The following is a 20,045-nucleotide window of genomic DNA, read 5'->3' as shown; positions in this document are numbered from 1 at the left end:
TCTGTGTCTTGGGGATGGTCATCTTTTATAGTATCTTATGGTTGGGGGAGGGGTCTGTGATTTTCTTAAACTTTCTCGTCAACTACTCTAGCGAGATTAGAAAAATTTTGTGCTCTATTCCTCAGATATGTTTTCCAATTTGCTAGCTGTCTCTCCTTCTCTCTCAGAAATGCAAAAGAATTGTAAGTTAGTCTCTTTATATAATGCCATATTTCTTGGAGGCTTTGCTCATTTTTAAAATTCTTTTTTATTTACTTTTGTCTGAATGGATTGACTGGAAGAACTGATCTTTGAGCTCTAAAATTCTTTCCTCAGCTTGGTCTAGTCTGTTGTTAAGGCTTCCGATTGTATTTTAAAATTCCTTTAGTTATTTTCTCATTTCCAGAAGATCAACTTCTCAAATTTGCAATGTCATCTTTCAACTCTTGGATCATTTTATTGGCTTCTTTAGATTGGATTTCACCTTTCTCCTGAATTGTGTTATGGTTCCTTGCCATCCAGATTCTGTATTCTATGTCTGTCATTTGAGACATTTCAATCTAGTTAGGATCTATTGCTGGAGAGCTAGTGCAGCTCTTTAGAGGAAAGACACACTGTCTTTTTTAATTTCCAGAGTCTCGTGCTGGTTCCTTCTCATCTAAGGTGGCTGGTGTTTCTTTTCTTTTAGAAATTGCTGTTATATGGATTTTTTTTCGGGGTGGGGGGTAGTTAGGGAATATTTTTTCCCTCAGGTATTTGACTGTGGTGTATAGAAAACTGGCTTCATTATTGGGTGCTTTCAGAGGGCCAAAGCCCTCTATGTGCTCCATGGTTGTGGCTAGCTTCCTGCATTGGGTTTCACTGGCATTGGAAAGCTGAAGAAATTTATTTCTGTTTGGTAGTGTTAGATGGTGCTTAAGAGTATGAACAGGCACATAGGCTTGCTCTTAGTAGTGCTGCCCTTGTATTTCAGTGAATATGCATCAGTACATATTCAGTGTTCTGGGGAGGATGAGATGGTGGGCAAACAAGGGATGATTGTCTTATGAAGTTCATTCCTGGAAGAAGCCCCTCCAATCGTTAATACCATGCCCACATTTCCCTATACCCAAGAGGAGCACTGGTGAGCTGCACTCCTCCCTCCTTTAGAGGTAGCCTGAGATGATGGTTAGATCACCAAGAGATGCAACTTCCTGGGGACCTCTTAGCTTGGTAGAGTCAGAGTGGGATATGGGTATGTCTGTGGGTGAACTGGTAGTGCAGTGGGCCAAAGATGGAGGAATCCCAGACAGTGCGGTGATGTCGAGGGTGTGTAGTTGCTATGGCACCTACAGTCCAAAGTTTTCAGCTCAGCAGATGGCTGTGTGGTCTACCCAGCTTGCCTAGGGTCTGGGTCCCTGGACCAGGTCTTCCTCTGGTACTGCCCCAGGAGCAAACCTGTCTGGCTAGATTTGTCCCAAGCCTTCCACAACCAGATGGACTGTTCCAGGCCTCAGGGCTCTGTTGGGCAGAAGCTGTGGCTGGCTAATAGGCTGCATCCTTCCCCAACTGCTCTTGTAGAGGGAGGGATGCTCAGCTCCTGCAATGGTACCAGAACGGGCACCTTACTCTTCTCTGTGTTCTGAGAGTGGGGGCTCCTCCCTTGCTCAAGCTCTGGCCATAGATCTCAAATCGGTATCCCTGGGCAGCGTGCTTAAACCCTGGGGGGTGGATACTGGTCTTGTGGCTTTGTCCTTTGCCAGCTGTGCTGTGGGAGCAGAGATCGTGAATAGCTCAGGGCAGTGAATGGCGCACCAAGAGCAGGGTCCTTTGTGGGAGGCTGTGGCCAGGATTGTCTCAGCTCCTCCCACTCAGACTCAGCGCCTCCCCCTCAGGCTGGGAGGATAGCACAGGCTGGGGGCTGCGATTGGAGGGTCTCAGCTCTGCTGCCCCCACCCCAGTACTAGCCTGCCTTCCCAAGCTGTGGCTTGGAGGATAGCTGGCTTCCTGCCTCTTTCCCCTAAAACGGCAAGTCTGGGAAATCCTGGAGTGAGTGGGGTCACCCCAACCCCAGTTGCTGACAGAGACTGAGACTAAAGCATCACTTAATAAACCCCCAAGCCCCACCCCAAAAACTTACTCCCAGAACTCTGGCAAAACAGGTGAGGCTGCGAAGACTGTGCTGTGTGTAACTATTGCGGGAATGGCCAGGCAGGTGGTCTTGAGAGAAGCTGGTGGACAAGGGGCACCAAGATCAAATGCACCCTAGTCCCATGGAAAAAGCAGCCTTTCTCTCTCCTGGCCGGTAGTCAGCAGGGGCTACAGACACTCAGAGCAAGATTGAGAGGCTTAGGGGATGGGTGCCTAAGGTTGCATTTTACTGCAGCTACCTCACATTCTGCCTAACCTTCTGGGGTCTGCACTGGTTAAAGCTCTGCCTCTACCTGCTCTCCAGGAAGTTCCCCTTGCCAATGCAAATGTCTGTGGTGGTCATGGGATCTCCTGTAACTAAGATGCCAGAGGTCTGCAGTGGGAGTGTGGTGCCCTGGAGTTCTTACACTCACACCCTTGCGTAGAAGCAGGAGCCAGCCCTGGCACTGGGCAACTCTGTCTGGGTTTTCCAGCTTCTTTTCTCTTCCACCTCCATGTCTATGCCTCCTCTCTAATGACTGCCATTTTCTCTGCAAAGACCTACTTGAAATGCACTGTCTTACTTGATATTTTGGTTTCTCTAAGTGGAAGAGGCATTTTTCTGGCTGTGTCTAGTTGGCCATCTTGTTCCCTCTATTTTCTTTAGCCATAAAAGTGCCAATATTCTGAAATTTGAAGCTTTGTTGAACTGTTCAAAGTTGAGAATAAATGTTTTAATGTGGAATGTGTAAAGGTCTTCTTACAATAGTCCAGTTGAAATGATAAAATTAACAGAGGTGGTAGGATTCCCATGATTAACTCCATTCAAATATCTGTTTGTATTATTTAGGGAGGAGGGGCTTTGAAAAATGAAGTGAATTATTCAGGATCATGAAGTCATGGAGCTAGAACCCCATGCCCCACTAACTTTGAGTAAGTGTGCCATCCCTCCTCGAGGCTGCAAACACAGCTTACCTCATTACAATGTCATTTTACACATAAATTAAGAAGGTATTCTTTCAACTGATAGGAAACTCAAAATCCAGCTGATCTGTAATAACAGAAGGAACTTTAAGAATCTAACCATCATGATTCTAACCCATTTGTTGATGTGTAAGGAAGAAAGTTTTGAATGAGCACGTATTTGTTTCTTTTCAGCGAACAGTAGGAATCCCTTTATTCATCAAAATGCCTCTTGACCTTGGATTCATTTATTATAACTTCTGCTAACAGTCCTAAACTTAGACCTTTAGGTCTTTGAAGGTTTGATCACCAGGATATGGTCGTGACTGGAGTAATGAACGTGAAAGATAATGAAAAACCAAATGATCAGGAGAAGGTAAGAACTAGAGACATTAAAGGACCAAGGACCAAGATGACATCCATCTCTTGTCTCTTCTGAAAATATTGTCCTGATGCTAAGGCCTAACTTTAGCTAATTTCTCCAGGCATAATAGTTGTGGTGGTTACAATTTGGTATTCAATGGGAATGATAGAAATAGACTTTAAGAGGATTTGTAATTTTGGTAGTTATGACTTATTTTCCTCAACCTCTCTGAGCAGGCCTGACATGGACTGTCATCTAGGGTTGTGTTAAATTAACCTGTCTGAGAACCACAATTTTGAAAAGGGTAGGGTAGCTTGATCTGTAGAATTTCCTTAGAGAAAATGTTTGTGGACATTTACAATATGATCTAACTTACATACTAAACTGTATTACATTTTAATAGAAATAAATCTATTATAGGGAAACAAATATTTGTATTAGAGAAATTAGTCTTTTACACTCTTAAATACATGTATATAAAATACTGTACATGTTTTTGAGTGACTTTAATTCATTTAATTTTGAATGACTTAATTTGAATATGTAATAGCTTGGCTAAACATTTGTCTACTATTGAGGCTGATCAGTGTGAGATCCTAGTTCTTTTATTTCTGCAGGTGCCCTCTTTTTATCTCTACCAAGGACAAATACTCAACAAAGACTTATGCGATGTACCCCTGTCCATCTGATTGTCCTCACCCCTCCTTCACTGACTTCCTCCACTAGCGTTGTTTCCCTGTTGGTCTCAAATCATCAAGGTTTACTTTTGTTCATTCTTGGGGCCCAGAGCCTAGCATGGTCACTCGCTTATATTAGTTCCTCATAAATATGCATTGAATGAAGTAATACATAAAAAATAATTGAGCAAATACTTCTTAGACGTTGTATTAATTTGCTAGGGCTACCATAACAAAGTACCACAGAACAGAATAGGCTTAAACAACAGAAAGTGATCTTCTCACAGTCGGGGAGACTAGAAATCTTAATTCAAAGTGTTGGCAGATTTAGTTTCTTCTGAGGTCTTTCTCCCTGCCTTGGAAATGACTGCCTTCTCCCTGTTTCTTCACAGGTTCCTCCCTCTTTGTGTGTCTGTGTCCTAATTTTTTCTTCTTATAAAGACACCAGTCATATTGAATTAAGACCCATATTGAATTTAAGACCCTATCTCCAAGGACAGTCACATCGTGAGATATTGGTGGTTAGGATTTCAACATATAAATTTTGGGTGGAATATACTTCAGCCACAAATAGAAACTTTGTGTGTTAAGGTGTGCTAGCTAAACATGCCAACCCATAACTCTTCTTACAATACTTCTTTTCCTTTATTAAATTAACCACTCTGAATCACTTGATCACAACTCTGCAAAGAATCACCAGTAGCCAGAAACTCAATTACACTATCAAAACCATATTCTTGGTCTGGCATGGTCTCTCATGCCTTTAATCCCAGCACTTTGGGAGGCCAAGGCAGTCGTATTACTTGAGGTCAGGAGTTTGAGATGAGTCTGGCGAACATGGTGAAACCCCGTCTCTACAAAAGATACAAAAATTAGCTGGGTGTGGTGGCATGCATCTGTAATCCCAGCCACTCAGGAGGCTGAGGCATGAACCTGGGAGGCAGAGGTTGCAGTGAACCAAGATCACGCCATTGCACTCGAGTCTGGGCAACAGAATGAGACACCATCTCAAAAACAAAACAAAAACAAATAAACATATTCTCATAAACAGAGGTGTAAATAGATGGTTCAATGAAGCTGACTAGTGTATATGTTGCTAGTAATGCATCTGATATCAGAAACAATCCAATTAAGCTCTGGAATAAAGGTATATAGTATTCCAATTTTCTGCCTTTATAAAAATATTTTCAGTGTTGTTTAATGCCTACAAGAAACTTAAAAGCTGTTATCTCTAAACATTATCAGATGTTATCTATAAACATTTAATGGTTTATAATTTAAGGTTTCTTGTTACAAGCGTCCTTTAATGTATAAAAATAATGTGTTCCAAAGATTCATTTGTAAATTAGATGGTATTTAGGACTCAGAATACATTTCACCATGGAAACAGTTTGCTCACCAGAGCAGTCACCCTGCTCCACCCCATAAAACCATCAATGAAGCAAAAGGAAGTTTAATAGCAGTAAAACATTATCACCACATATTCTAATTTTCAAAAGGCAAAATTTAGTCAGAGTATCATTTGGAGAAAAATGTTTCTTTTATGCTTTTGAAATAATGTCCATGATTCCCTCTTTCATTCTCAATGGGGCAGTAAAAACAGGGATCTCCCCACTTTGAGTTTGAGACCCTGTGAAAGGATCTTATGGCTGAGGCAGATGCTCTGAAAGGGAGAAGACATGGACCTGTCATGACTTAGGAATACTTCCTTCTAGAAGGATTCAAGGCTATGTCTTGGTCCCAGACTATTTCAAATTCTAATCAGAGATGTTCTTGGAATCCACAACATGCCAGGGAAGAAGGTGTTTGGCTGAGACCAGTTCATCACATTGTTTTGCATTTGTCATATGTATGTTACATCATTTTTATTAATGTTGTTAAGTGAATTACAAACAATACACGCCCTAAACACCGGCATGAGTAAATGTTCCTCATCTCTTACTTCATACAAAGACAGAATGCCACTGTCTCAAACTCCATATAATGGAAGTTAATGTTTGGTTTTCCCAAACACTCTAATTCCTGACACTGTCACCATTTCTAAGGGTTCCTGATTTCTTTTCTTTATTTATTTTGTTTTATTTATGTGTTTTTTGGAGATGAAGTCTCTCTCTGTCCACCAGGCTAGGGTGCAGGTGCAGTGGTGTGACCTGGGCTCATTGCAGCCTCTGCCCCCAGGGTTCTAGCAATTGTTCTACCTCAGCCTCCCAAGCAGCTGGGATTATAAGCACCCACCACCACATCTGGCTAATTTTTTTTGTATTTGTAGTAGAGATGGGTTTTCGCCACGTTGGCCAGGCTGGTCTCAAATTTTTGACCTCAGGTGATTGACCCGCCTCAGCCTCTCAAAGTGCTGGGCTTGCAGGCATGAGCTACCGTGCCTGGTTACCTGGTTTCTTTTCTTTTCTACTAAAAAGAAACATTCCTATGTCCTTTATCTTCATTATTCTCATCCTTTAGATAAAAATATAAAACATATAAGTATACATAATAGGGTTTGAGAGATGCAAGCCACTAAATTAACATTCAATTTGACTTATTATAAACAGACCAGATTGTCAGTCACTTTGTTTCTTCATAAAGGAAGGTAATTTAAGATATTTGAGTTAGAGAAATAAAAACATCTATTTTTGAGAAAATTAATTTTAAAGGGCTTCTGGAAGAGGAGCAAAAACATGAATAAGGTAGGAATAATGTCAGTTATTCCTGAGAAAAAGTTCAAGGGAAGAAGTATAAAGAGAGAAAGAAAATTTCAATGAAAATAACAGAAAGGGAAAAACATTTTATGTTTTTAATCATCCCTGGAATAATTATTTGTACATATGTTACATATATTATAGATGTATCAATTAAATATTACCACGTTTTTTTCTAAAACATAATTTCTTAATAAATGTTGACATGAATATTCAGAATATTATTATTATTTTTTTTTTTCAAAAAGTATCTGTTGTCTTCAACTACTTAAAGGTTACCCATTTTTTATAGGTAAGCTCGAAATTATAAAATTTTTATTGAAACTAAATATTTAAAGTATAATCTAAGGCCGGGCATGGTGGCTCAAGCCTGTAATCCCAGCACTTTGGGAGGCCGAGGCGGGTGGATCACGAGGTCAAGAGATCGAGACCATCCTGGTCAACATGGTGAAATCCCATCTCTACTAAAAATACAAAACATTAGCTGGGCATAGTGGCACGTGCCTGTAATCCCAGCTACTCAGGAGGCTGAGGCAGGAGAATTGCTTGAACCCAGGAGGCGGAGGTTGCAGTGAGCCGAGATCGCGCCATTGCACTCCAGCCTGGGTAACAAGAGTGAAACTCTGTCTCAAAATAAATAAATAAATAAATAAATAAATAAATAAAAATAAAAATAAAGTATAATCTAATTTATATCCTTGTCTATCTAATTCAAAGATAATCTTTTAAAAAGTCTGAAAGCCAGTATTGAATTCCAATCACTTAATTTTTTTTTATAAATCAAGATTGTAGCACAGCTGTACAATATCCTCAATAGGACTAGTTTCCTAGAATTCAATTATGACTAATACGAAATACTCTACCAAAGTTCTTTCCTTGATAAAATTTGTTAATTTAATCTTTTGGAACTTCTCTGTTCTTTTCTACTTATTTCCAATTTTATAATATAAATGGATTAAAGCTGAGATTTAAAGTGAGAAAAGACTTTACTTGGAACATATCAGTAGACTCTCAATATCACAAGGCAAAAGGTGAAGGCAACTAATATTTTTGAGACCTGCTATGTGCAAACATGGAGATTCATTTAAGACATAATTATGCAACACTGTGTAGGTTTTGAAGGAGATTCAGTGAGAAAAAACAACACATGAAAATCTCACTTATGCAATTTCACAAGTTTCTGTTGTAAGGAAGACATCTGTTTTATATGGGTAACTGGAGAATCTATAAGTCTGCCAGGCTTCTATAATTGCCTTTATCTTTAATATCCTTATCAGTTTACCAAAAAATTACCTATGCAATAATAAGGTAAGTAACATTCCCAATATTTCTAAACATCACAGTGTAGAAGGATGGGTGCATAGCTGAGCACATCCCAATCTCACGTTTTCTTGGTACTCCTAATCACTATTTCTTGAAACTCCTGATCCTGCTGAATTATAATTTAATTTACAATTTTGTCTGACTTAGTTTACAGGTTTGAGTCTGATTATGAACACAAATAATATTTAGATTAGTGATCTAAATATTATCTCATCTTCTTACCATGATCTTCTCTTCCTACTCATTTGCCATTAACTTTTGGTTCTCAAAGCATGTCCTATAAAATGTAAACATAACTCAAAGATATCAAAACGCCTTTGAGTAGACATTAGGTTTTGCTGAAAGAGAAATGGCAACTAGGAAGGATTGTAACAGCACAGGGCAGAAAGCAGCTTCCCATTCAACCTTCCATCACTGTGTTAGCTTCCCTTCGTCATCATCCCATCAGCTATAGGGAATTTCTTACTGGCAACTGTTCACTTGGTCTATACTACTGTTAGAACTTAATCTTCATGGTAGTTTTCTCTCTCCGGTTTTCCAGACCCTTCTCTCGTTGGTTTTCTTTTGTTTCCTCTGGAATCCTTCACTTCAGTTTATCTGTCTTTCAAATGTAAATACCATATCACACTAATATAAAGATTATTTGTGTTCATGATCAAGATTTTTTTCATAAATATCCATTATGATGTATTTCCTCTCGAAAAAAGTATGCATCCAATAATGTCTTCACATTTTCTTAGACCAGACAAGCAGCAACATTATAATTTTTAATAGTAGATTTTATTTTCCTGTTACAAAAGGTCTTAATTCTTTAAATCCTTTTAGCCAAACTATCAAATTAGTCTCATTATTTCATTTTCTAAAGTAAAGATATTATGCATCACAGAATATAAACAAATTATCCAAGGTCATACCTTTATTAAGTTATAAGCTATGAGACTTACATTATGTTTGTTTGATTACAGAGCCTCTGACCCTGACTGCATAGTATTCATCAATATTTACGGTGTAAAATTCAGAAATATATCTGTGTAGCAATTGTTATAACACTGTTAACATTAATACATTAAGTATTTTCAGGGAGAGTAAAGCTTTAGTGAGAAATGTGCATAAATTGGTGTTATTTTTTAATGTTAGCATTTTTTTAAAAAATGAAACCTGCTTTGATTTTATATTAAGTATTAGTAGCAAATATTCCCTAAAACTTTTCTCTGCCAGTATAATCCTAATGATGCCCAAGGAAACCCAGGATGTTTAAAGGTGTGAAAATTTGAATCTTAAGTGGAAACTCAAAAAGTTCAAAACTCATCAACAAAAAAAGAAAGAAAAAAGATCCCTCTTGCCCAAACACTAACTCAGTCTCCTCTTATTATTAGCTTGGACATCCTGCAGATTAAACGGCTGTTTGTAAAATTCACTGAGCCGGGGGTGAACCGAAATCTCCTCTAGTTCACACAATTCTGCTTTCAAGTTATCTTGTCAGGGAAGCTGACAGTCTCAATGATGTTACTTTATAGACTCCTTGGCAAAAATAGGATGTTGAAAATCTACCCATCAAAAACTAAACCCACAGAAGTTTGCTGTCCTTGGGTCAAAGAACATAAAATGCACTTGATCTCATATTGTCTGAGATGAGTCTGTACATATAAATTCTTTAGAGGTAGTGAGTTAGAAACAGTAGGAAATGGAAAAAGAGCCAACTATTCCAACTCAAAGCAGAGTGGCTTATACAAAAACAAAACAAAACAAAACAAAACAAAAACAAACAAACAAAAAACAGAAAACAAAAAAAAAACAAAAAACTAATATACCAACAAAAATTCTCTCTGATGCCTATTAGTTACATCTTGAATAATTATTCTCTTACTTGCCAACTTGTTGCACACCGATACAATGTTTGACTTACTATCATTAATAAGAAAACGAAGAAAAAGAATGTAAGTTCCCCTCAAAGTTCCCTCAAAACATTAAACTGAGTTTCAGAAAGCAATATTGCAAATATCTGTGTGTATGAAAAACATGACATTCATCCCAGTAGAAATGGACAGTCATTATTAACGACTACATATTGGTTGTTTCTGACCTTTCCCTTTTTAACTAATGTGCATGTTGTCTAACTTGCATTTAGTAGACCCTTATCTTTACATATTTTAAATTATGAATCACAATTCAGACCTAGCCCTGCGTTATTCATGCTCACTGTTGAAAGCTGATTAAGCATTGTGATTGGAGACACAATTAGTACTGTAACATCAGTACCACTGTCTTTCATTCTATTTTTCACAAGTAAATTAAAATGGTGTTTAATTATAATGTTTTTAAGTATTCATTTTCTGGCTTAATAAAGTTTCCTGATAGATAACTGCACTGATTATGTGTGCATGATAAATGTTTAATAGCAGAAAATGAATTTAGCTGTAGGTACATTCTGTTTTCTTCATCTTCTCAGTAGGAAACAAATGCATATTTTCTTTGTCGCTTTCTTCTTTTGTATTATGTATGTATAGAGGCTTTTAAACAGTGTGGGATTTTTAGTAATGTGCTCCCTTTGATACCAAGAGAAAAAAATGGGTGTGAGTATGTCACTTAGATTTTGTGATATACATGGCCACTCTTGACACACATATGCTGACTGTCATTTCCAAATGTAAACAGATCCCGTAAGCGCCTTTCCAGGCCCTTTAGTGTTAACAGTTGGTGGTCAGGAGAGGTTTGTGGTTATGCTGACTGAAAGGTAATGAACTCTAGCCCACGTTTTGTCTGGAAGGGTGAGTGGGTCCTAGTGATTATCAATTTAGCAGCAAGCAACTTCCAGGAAGAGCCTCTTGACAAAAGTAGTTGAAAGGTGTGCGAAGCAGCAATTAATCACCCTGCTACTTACCTGCTCTCAACAGAATTTAATTAAACAGAGTTCACACATCTATACCTGCTCTCATCATGTCTTCAGACCTTTCAAAGTGCTGGAGTTGACAACCTGCTACAGAGGAAAATTATGCTAGGGGAAAAAAGCAAATGAGTTTTATTATTACAATTAGAAAAAAATCAGAAACAATAAGCCAAGTAAGTGATTACTATTATAACATTGGGCAAGATCAGAGCCCTTTAAATTGATCTACAAAAAGTACACAAATTAGCCAGGCATGGCTAATTAGTGTCAGCTACATGGGAGGCTGGGGTGGGAGAATTGCTTGAGCCCAGGAGGTCAAGGATGCAGTGAGACATATTCACACCACTGCACTCCAGCCTGGGTGACAGAGCAAGACCTTGTCTCAAAAGCAAAAGTCGAATTTTAGGGAAATTATACAACTCTTAGAATCCTAAAAAACAAAAAACAAACAAACAAACAAACAAAAAAAACAGCATCTAAGGCCACCTTAAAAAGATAGAGAAAGATGATGCTTGAATGCAAGTTAGATTTTTATGTACAGTACACTATTTGCGTGGAAGAAACCATAGTTCTTCACTCTAATAGATAATCACTCCTGCTAACCTTTTCTGACTAAACCCTACATGAAGATAACTATAGTAGTCTTTGGTTAATAAAGTTTCTCCCAGTAAAATTACTAGGCATTTTTTAATATGAGGTAACTTAAAAAATTAGCTTTTTTTTTCAATTTAAAAATTTTTCCTGTTTTCCCACGTATAATTATGTCTGTAGTTTTCAGATTAAATTGTTATGAGTTAAGAAATAAAATAATATACCTTTGTATGTAAATGTATTTTCTATTTTAATAATAAATTTTCCCTCTGCCAAACTTTTTTATTGAAAAGCTATAAGCTATGCTGTAGACCTTTTAAAGACATTCAGTATGTTGTTGGAATTACTATTAATTCAATACACATTCACTGAGCAAAAACTTTCTTCGATGCTATATTAGCTGCTACAGAAGAGTCAAAGAAAGTACACAGTTTTCCTCTTTTAAAAAAGTAACATTTAATATTAGAAAGTCCCTAAAGTAAGCACATGATACATAGAGCATATGAATGAGAAAGGGAGTCCAGAAAAAGAGAAGTGTAATATAGTGCAGTTTTCAAAAGAGACGAGGAGACAAGAGTCACTAAACCTCATTGATGGAATCAGTGTGGGCTACATAGTTTATCATACAGCACATACAGTCTGACTGGGAATAGAATCAGATTAATCACTTTAGCAAATGTGTTTTGAGAAATTCCTGGACATCTGCACCATATGATTATGAAAGAATTAACCCCAGCATCTATTTCTATCTGGCTTTGCTTTCATCAGCTTTCATTTTCTTCAGGCATATGACAGAAAGCAGACATTTTGATCCTGGACTGTTTTTTATCATCAAGAGATCTCTGTTTTTCCCTACTCTGCCGTGTGTCTCTACTAACGTTTCTGGAACAGCTGCACACAGCATCTCCATGAGATCTGTGCCTTCTCAGTGGGACATGCCCAGTGGCTCACCTCTTCTCTTTATGAATTTGCATATCTGTTCCACAGCACCATTCCAAAGGTTTTCATGTTATCCAAATTTCTTTAGATATTTCCTCTCCTGTGGTATAATTCCCTATGATTACTCCAAATCACCAGTAAACGGGTAGCACAAATATGACTTTTTCTATGTCCACTGAGACTTTACTAAGATATTCAGCCAGTTGCTGTTGTGGGTGTTCCTGGCCATCTGGCTACTGGATTCCTTACTCTCTCCCAAAGCACCTCTCTCTTTCAGATCCCCCCATGAGATTTATAATCCACTTTTCTACAATTCAGAGCACCCATCCACATGTTACATTTGGATTTTCAATCTGGAATGATTTCCCAGCATATATTTATATGTGAAATGGGAAGGAAAACTGGATGATTGAGGAGAGACCTACACAGAGAAAGAAAGAAAACTTTAGCACACTGTTTAGCAATTTATGTTGAAAACCTTAGTCACTCAGACTAATCCCTCTACCGTTCTGAATTGTAGGAATGTCAGTGACATTTTTTTTCAGTGATCCCACACAAAACTCTTGACCTAAAAATGAGTATACACACCCATACACCACGTATACTATCCCGAGGAAAATCACTGATTCTCAAAAATACTGCAGTCTAAACTCTGAAGGAGGAGCAAATATTTTTTTAAATTTCCTAGGCATTTATTTTCCACAGAGAAGTCATTTACTTTATTAGCACATAGAACATACACCTTATTTATTTCCTTTGATCCCCTGCTTTCTCATTAGGCTATTTATAGTTGAGTGGGGAGGGGTCATATCTTAGCTGCTATTCGCAAGTGTGTGCGACTTCATGCTCTGTTATCTTCTTCCAATACAGTCATCGTTCTAGATACATTTTTCCTGAAAATGTAACTCTATGTTCTTCTGAATGAAGCTCTTTTGATTATTCTGGAAAAGGCAACCATGGTTTAGTTGCCTATCCAGAATCTATTTGAGGCTCACCTTCTCTCTGCTAAAACAACCATCCATTCCTTCAGGTGACCATGTAGAAATCTGCAGTGGTGTATCTTCACTGATTTCCCATTTCCCCAGCTTTCCTTCTAGTTAGAGACAGAGAAATCACCCACTTCTACCCAGTGATGTCTAAACAAAGAGTCTATTACAATGATTTCTGGGAACACTTGATTTCCTGACAAATGGGGCATATGTGGCGAATTTCCTTCTTCCTGCGCTTATGTTCCCACTCAACAGAATGATTTCTAGAAAATCTGTTGATTATCCTGCAGTGAGAGAAAATACTACTTTGAGAGATTCTTGGCAGTTTCTCAGAAGGGGGAAGTTAAAAGAGGATAGTTTCAGAGCTTTAGGGACAGAAATGGGTGTTATTCAGGTGAGCCCTGGAAGGGAGGGAAGTGATTGGCATTGGACACAGTATGATAGCTTTGGATGGATGAACGCCTGGGGTGAGAGTATTGAAGTAGGCTCTGACAAACAAGAGTTCATCTCAATAAGCCAGCATATGAAGAAACATATTTCCTAGAACAAAAGTTCAGTAAGTTTTGCCTAGTTTCAGGATTATTTAGCACAGAAATGGGAATATATGCTTTATCTTACAATTGACTAGCACAAAACAAAAGAAAAGCAAGTTGATTCTCAGAATTATTTAGTATGAGATAGGAATGAATGTTGATGGTGTTCTCACTAGAGTCATGATATAATGTCTGCAGCTGCATCAGGGTGAAGCAACATGTACAGGGAAGTCCACTAGAATCTCAATGAGAGATGCCCCCAAAATATTCTCCTACTGTACCAATGCCAGCATCTATCTCTCGGTGGAATTCTTGTTATATGTGAAAGAGAAACATCAAATTATTTAAACCACTGGGTTTAGAATTTTCTATTCCTCATGTTTGAATACATTTCTAACATTACATATCAGACCAGGCATATGACTTATTTTTCAAATATTGAGACTGTTGTTGTTTGTTATTTTTAAGTAATATTTTTAAACAGTTTCTTTTTTTTAAGCACAACTTGTACATTTCCTTGACAAAATATGTAGAAAGACTTTAAAATCTCAGACATATGGTATCTCTCTTTTATTAGTCAGACTCTTTACAAGGTAATCACATCAATGTGGGTTGAATTCTTCTGTGTGAAAAAGGAAGCATAACATGTGTTGTTACAGGCTAACTCCTATGGCTGGCTTCATGGGCATATGACCAGTGAAATGCCGTATTATAGAGCCCAGTGCTCAAAGGGACCTTGTGTTTGGTGTTTAATGCTAGTTTAAATAGTCATATGGTCATTTTCTCAAAGTTCTCACAAATTTCATCTTTGAATTTGGGTTTTGCAAATGAATTTCAACTGGAAAATTGAATATATCTCAGGGGACTGACAGCCTCAGTTCACATGAGATCCTACACCCCACTAGCTCTATACTTTTCTGGGACAAGTTCTCAGATGCCTAATTCTCAGACCCTGCCCAAAGATAGGTATTAGTTGAAATTCTTTAAAGAGGAGACCCAAAACTTCCCCAAAGAAGAACACATTTCAAAGTGCCTTTTAATTTTGAAACCCCCTTAATTACATCTTGGCTTTATTTTCTCTACCAAGTAAATCTGTTTTAATGTCTTAAATTAAATTGCAGGCATTAGGGTGAGAAGATTGTGAAAATTCTCACTTTCCAGAGGCTTCCTACTTTACACGTCACAATATTTTATAGTGTCTCAGCCCCCAGAAAAAGTATGCTTTGAAGATGTTATTAATTAGAATAGATGACTATGTAGGTGTATGACTTATAATTTTGTAAGTCAGAAGTCTTGTGTACTATTTAGAAGTTAAAATGTAAAATTTCATCCATCTAAATCACCTAATACTAAGAAAAAACTGTGGGTAGTACAAATGGTAAGCATATGTCTGAGAAAGATCTAAGCTTCTCAAAATTTATCTATGGTAATGAATAAGAATGATCCATTAAACCAAAAGTCCGGAGAAGAAGAGACGTGGCTTGGCATATTCTGGGAAATAGAAATCCTACCCTAGACTGATGCTGAAATTTAGAACTGGTAATATGATTTATTTTCTTGCTTTGTGTGCTCGTGTGTGTATCTAGTATGTTTTTTGGTTTGAAGCTACCATGAGGCAAATACTATCTTATTACAATAATTTTCACCCGATAAGAACTGGACACTGTTGCATAAACAAACAAGCAAAAATAAAACAATAAAAACTCTATGCCATGACTGTGTCCCCTGCTTTTTAACTTTTTGTTGTTTCTATTTATATCTAATTGTACTATCTGTCTTGAAAATTGCTGTAGTTGTTGCTTGTGGTTGGTTCGTCATTTAGTCTTTGTACTTAAGATAAGGGTAGTTTATAGACCACAGTTACAGTGTTATAATGCTCTGTTTTTCTGTGTACTTACAAGTGATTAGCAGTAAGTTTTGTACCTACAAGTGATTACTTGATTTAAGTACTTGTAAGACATTTATCATTTCTTGATATATGAGAAAAGGAAACCCCAAATTATTTAAGCCATTGGGATTAGGGTTTTCTGTTTCTCATGATGGAATATATTCCTGACATTCCATTTCTTCTAGGACATGTCTAGTGTTGATAAAATCCTTCAGTTTTTGTTTGTCTGGGAAAGCTTTTATTTCTCCTTCATGTTTGAAGGATGTTTTTGCCAAATACACTATTCTAGGGTAAACTTTTATATTTTTATTTCAGTACTTCAAAATGTCATGCCACTCTCTCCTAACCTCTAGGACTTTTCCACCGAAAAGCCTGATGCCAGATGTATTGGAGTTCCATCGTATGTTATTTGTTTGTTTTCCTCCTGCTGCTTTTTTCTTTATCCTTTATCTTTGGGAGTTTGGTTATTAAAAGCCTTGAGGTGGTCTTCTTTGGGTTAATTCTGCTTGATGTTCTATAATCTTCTTGTATTAGATGTTGATATCTTTCTCAAGGTTTGGGAAATTCTGTTTTTATTACTTTAAATCAACTTTCTACCTCTGTAACTTCTTTATCTCTTTTTCAAGGCCAATAACTCTTCGTTTTGCCCTTTTGAGGCTATTTTCAAGATCCTATAGGTGTGTTTCATTGTTTTTTCTTTTTTTCTTTTGTCTCCTCTGACTATATTTTCAAGCAGCCTGTCTTCAAGCTCACTAATTCTTTCTTCTGCTTTCCTCTTGATCAATTCTGCTATTAAAAAACTCTGATGCATTTTCAATATGCCTATTGCATTTTCAACTCCAGATTTTTTACTTGATTCTTTTTAATTATTTCAGTCTCTTTGTTGAATTTATCTGACAGAATTCTGAATTCCTTTTCTGTGTTATCTTGAATTTCTCAACGCAGCTATTTTGAATTCTCTGTCTGAAAGGTCACATATCTCTGTTTCTGCAGGACTGGTCCCTGGTGCCTTATTAGTTTAATTTGGTGAGGTCATATTTTTCTGGATGGTGCTGGTCCTAGTATCTGGGCATTGAAGAGTTAGGTATTTATTGTAGTCTTCATTGTCTAGGTTTGTCTTTAACTGCCCTTCTTAGGAAGTCTTTCCAGATATTTGAAAGTATCTGAGTGTTGTAATCTAAGCTGGATTTGTTTTCAGGGGCACCTCAAGCCCAGTAATGCTGCGGTTCTTGCAGGCTATAGAGGTAACATCTTGATGGTCTGGAACAAGATCCAGAAAAATTCTCTGGATTACCAGGCAGAGACTCTTGCTCTCTTCCCTTATTTTCTTTCAAATAATACATGGACTCTCTCTCTCTCTCTCTCTCTCTCTCTCTCTCTCTCTCTCTCTCTCTGTGTGTGTGTGTGTGTGTGCGTGTGCATGTGTGTGTGTGTGTGTGTGCCACTTAAAGCTGGGACAGAGTGACACAGACGCCACTGTAGTCACCACCACTATGACTGCACTGGGTCAGGCCTAAAGGCAGCACAGCACTGGATCTCATCCAAGGCCTACTGTAACCACTCCCTGGCTACTGCCTATGTCTGGTCAAGGCCCTGGAGCTCTAGAGTCAGCAGGTGGCAAAGCCAGTCAGGCCTGTGTCCTTGCCTTCAGAGCAGCAAGTTCCCTCAGGCTCCGGGTGGGTCCAGAAGTGCCATCCAAGAGTCAAAAACCCTAGAAGTCTACCTGGTGATCTACTGTATTGTGGCTGAGCTGGCACTCAAACCACAAGATGCAGTTCTTCCCCTCTCCCCTTTCCAAAGGCAGAGGACCCTCACTTTGTAGCCACCACCACCACAGGGCACGGGGAGTACTGCCAGACTACCACTTAAGGTTCAAGAACTCTTAAGTCAGTTTGCGATGAATGCTGCCTGGCCTGGGACTAAGTGGTCTCCTCTCTGGCCTAGGGCAGGTCAAGAAATGCCATCTAGGAGTCAAGTCCTGGAATCAGGGACCCTAAGAGCCTGCTTGGTGCTTTACCTCACATGGCTGTGCTGGTACGTAAGGTGCTTTTATTAAGCAGGAATTTTGCCCCATAGCCACCAGAGCTGGTAATGTACTGAGTCATACCTGAAGCCAGCAAGTCTTAGAGGCTCACCCACAGCCCTTGATGTAGGACTTGGGTATTGCTGTTGGTTATTCAGGACCCAAGGACTCTTCAGTTAGCAGGTAATGAATGCTGCCCAGACTAGGTCCTTCCCCTTAAGGCAGTGAGTTCCTTCGTGGCCCACGGTGTGTCTAGAAGTATCATCTGGGAGCGAGGGCCTGGAACTAGGACCTCACAGTTCTGACCAGTACTCTATCCTGCTGTGGCTCAACTGGTATCTGAGGTGTAAGTCAATATTCTTCTCACTCTTCTCTCTCCTTTCCTCAAGTATAGTATTAATAGAAGGAAGGGGACTGTTTTGGAGCCATGAGCTGTGGCGCCTGGGGTCAAGGGAGGGGATATGCCAGCACTCATGTAGTCACCCTAGCTGATATTTCAGTTCCTCATGTGCCTCTACTGGTCCCCTGTCTTTGGGCCTAGTTCCGCACTAGGACTCACCTGAGACCTGCAGACCTTGTGACCTAGACTGTCTTTCAAGTTTACTTAGAGACCTAGAGCACTGCAGCTTTTGGTGGTGAGGTTTGCAGGAACTCAAGTTCTGACAGCTGGTATTGGGGATTCCCTTATGGCTAGTGCTGGTTTAAATTATTCCTTGGCGGGCAGGTGTCAGCTGAGTTTAGTCTGGTTTTCCTTTCTGCTCTAACAGGACAACACGGAATTCAATGCCTCACAACTGGTGTGCTCTCCCTCCCCCAGAACCTGGAGATGCTCTCTGCACCCCCCCGGCTGCTGGGGGGCAGGAAGCAGTGGCATCTGTGATTCAAGGCTATTTTTTTCTGTCTCTTCAGTGCTTCTTTCAGTGATGTGAAGTTAAAACCCAGTACTGTGAGTGCTCACCTGATTTTTGTTTTTTTATGAAGGTGTTTTTACTGTATAGAGGGTTGTTAACTTGTTGTCCTCGCAGGGGCAATGATCAGTGGAGCCTTTTATTCTGCCCTCTTGCTCCAACCAATATCCTGAAATTTAGAAGTCATGGACCAGCTTCTGGTTTTCAAATGGCAACTACACAGGCCTGAATACAAAAATAAAATATTCCTATTAGCCTTCCAAGATCACTCAATTAAAGACAATCATAAATTATGTAGACAATTATATTCGGCTAAATAAAAATGTCAAAATTAAAACCTTCTCCCACCTGGAACAGAAGCCATCCATTTCCGAGTACCAAAAATAAGCCCATACTTTCTTTTTTCTTTTCTTTTTGTTTCTAATGTACTTTTTGAGTAACTGGAGCTGCAGACATGTGCCACCACCCACGGCTAATTTTTGTATTTTTCAAAGAGGTGGAATCTTGCTATGTTACCCAGGCTGGTCTACAGCTCTTGGGCTCAAGCAATCTGCCTGCTTTGGCCTCGCAAAGTGTTGACATTACAGGGATGAGTCACCACACCTAGACTGGACTTTCTTTCTTCACCCATCTTTACCTCTCTTCTGAAAGTCAAAAGAGTTAGAAGAAAGAGATAATGGAAAAGAAATGTCAATATTTGTTTTCCATTCTTTTAGCGAGTGCCTCATAATAAAAATACCTTTTAAGGAGAGAAGTTAACACATATTGATTAGAACTATAAAAGTTTAACAGTCTTGCAGGTGACACAGTTTCAAATTCTTATATAGAAACTTTCAGGCAAACTAAGTGAATGAAGCAGGTAGGATAGAGGACTTACATCAAGTAGAACTTCCTATCTCTCTTCTCTCTTTCCACTTCCTAGTTATTTTTAAGATTTTTGCTTTAGTGTTCCACAATTTATCTGCATATGGCAGGATATATATTTAGCTTTATTTATTCTGCTCAGGATCCATTGTGAATCTGAAGAGTCACATATTTTTTGAAACTCCAGAAAACTCAAATTTAGTACCATTTTAAGCATTTCTTTTCTCCTATTATATTCTCTACTTCTGAAACCCCTGTAGAGATACATGAGACTTATTCATTGTACATTAAATTTTTTAGCCTGGTTTTCAT

Source organism: Saimiri boliviensis, chromosome 5 (assembly GCF_048565385.1).
Source record: "Saimiri boliviensis isolate mSaiBol1 chromosome 5, mSaiBol1.pri, whole genome shotgun sequence".
NCBI classification, from domain to species: domain Eukaryota; kingdom Metazoa; phylum Chordata; class Mammalia; order Primates; family Cebidae; genus Saimiri; species Saimiri boliviensis.
Note: the sequence above shows the minus strand (reverse complement) of the source record.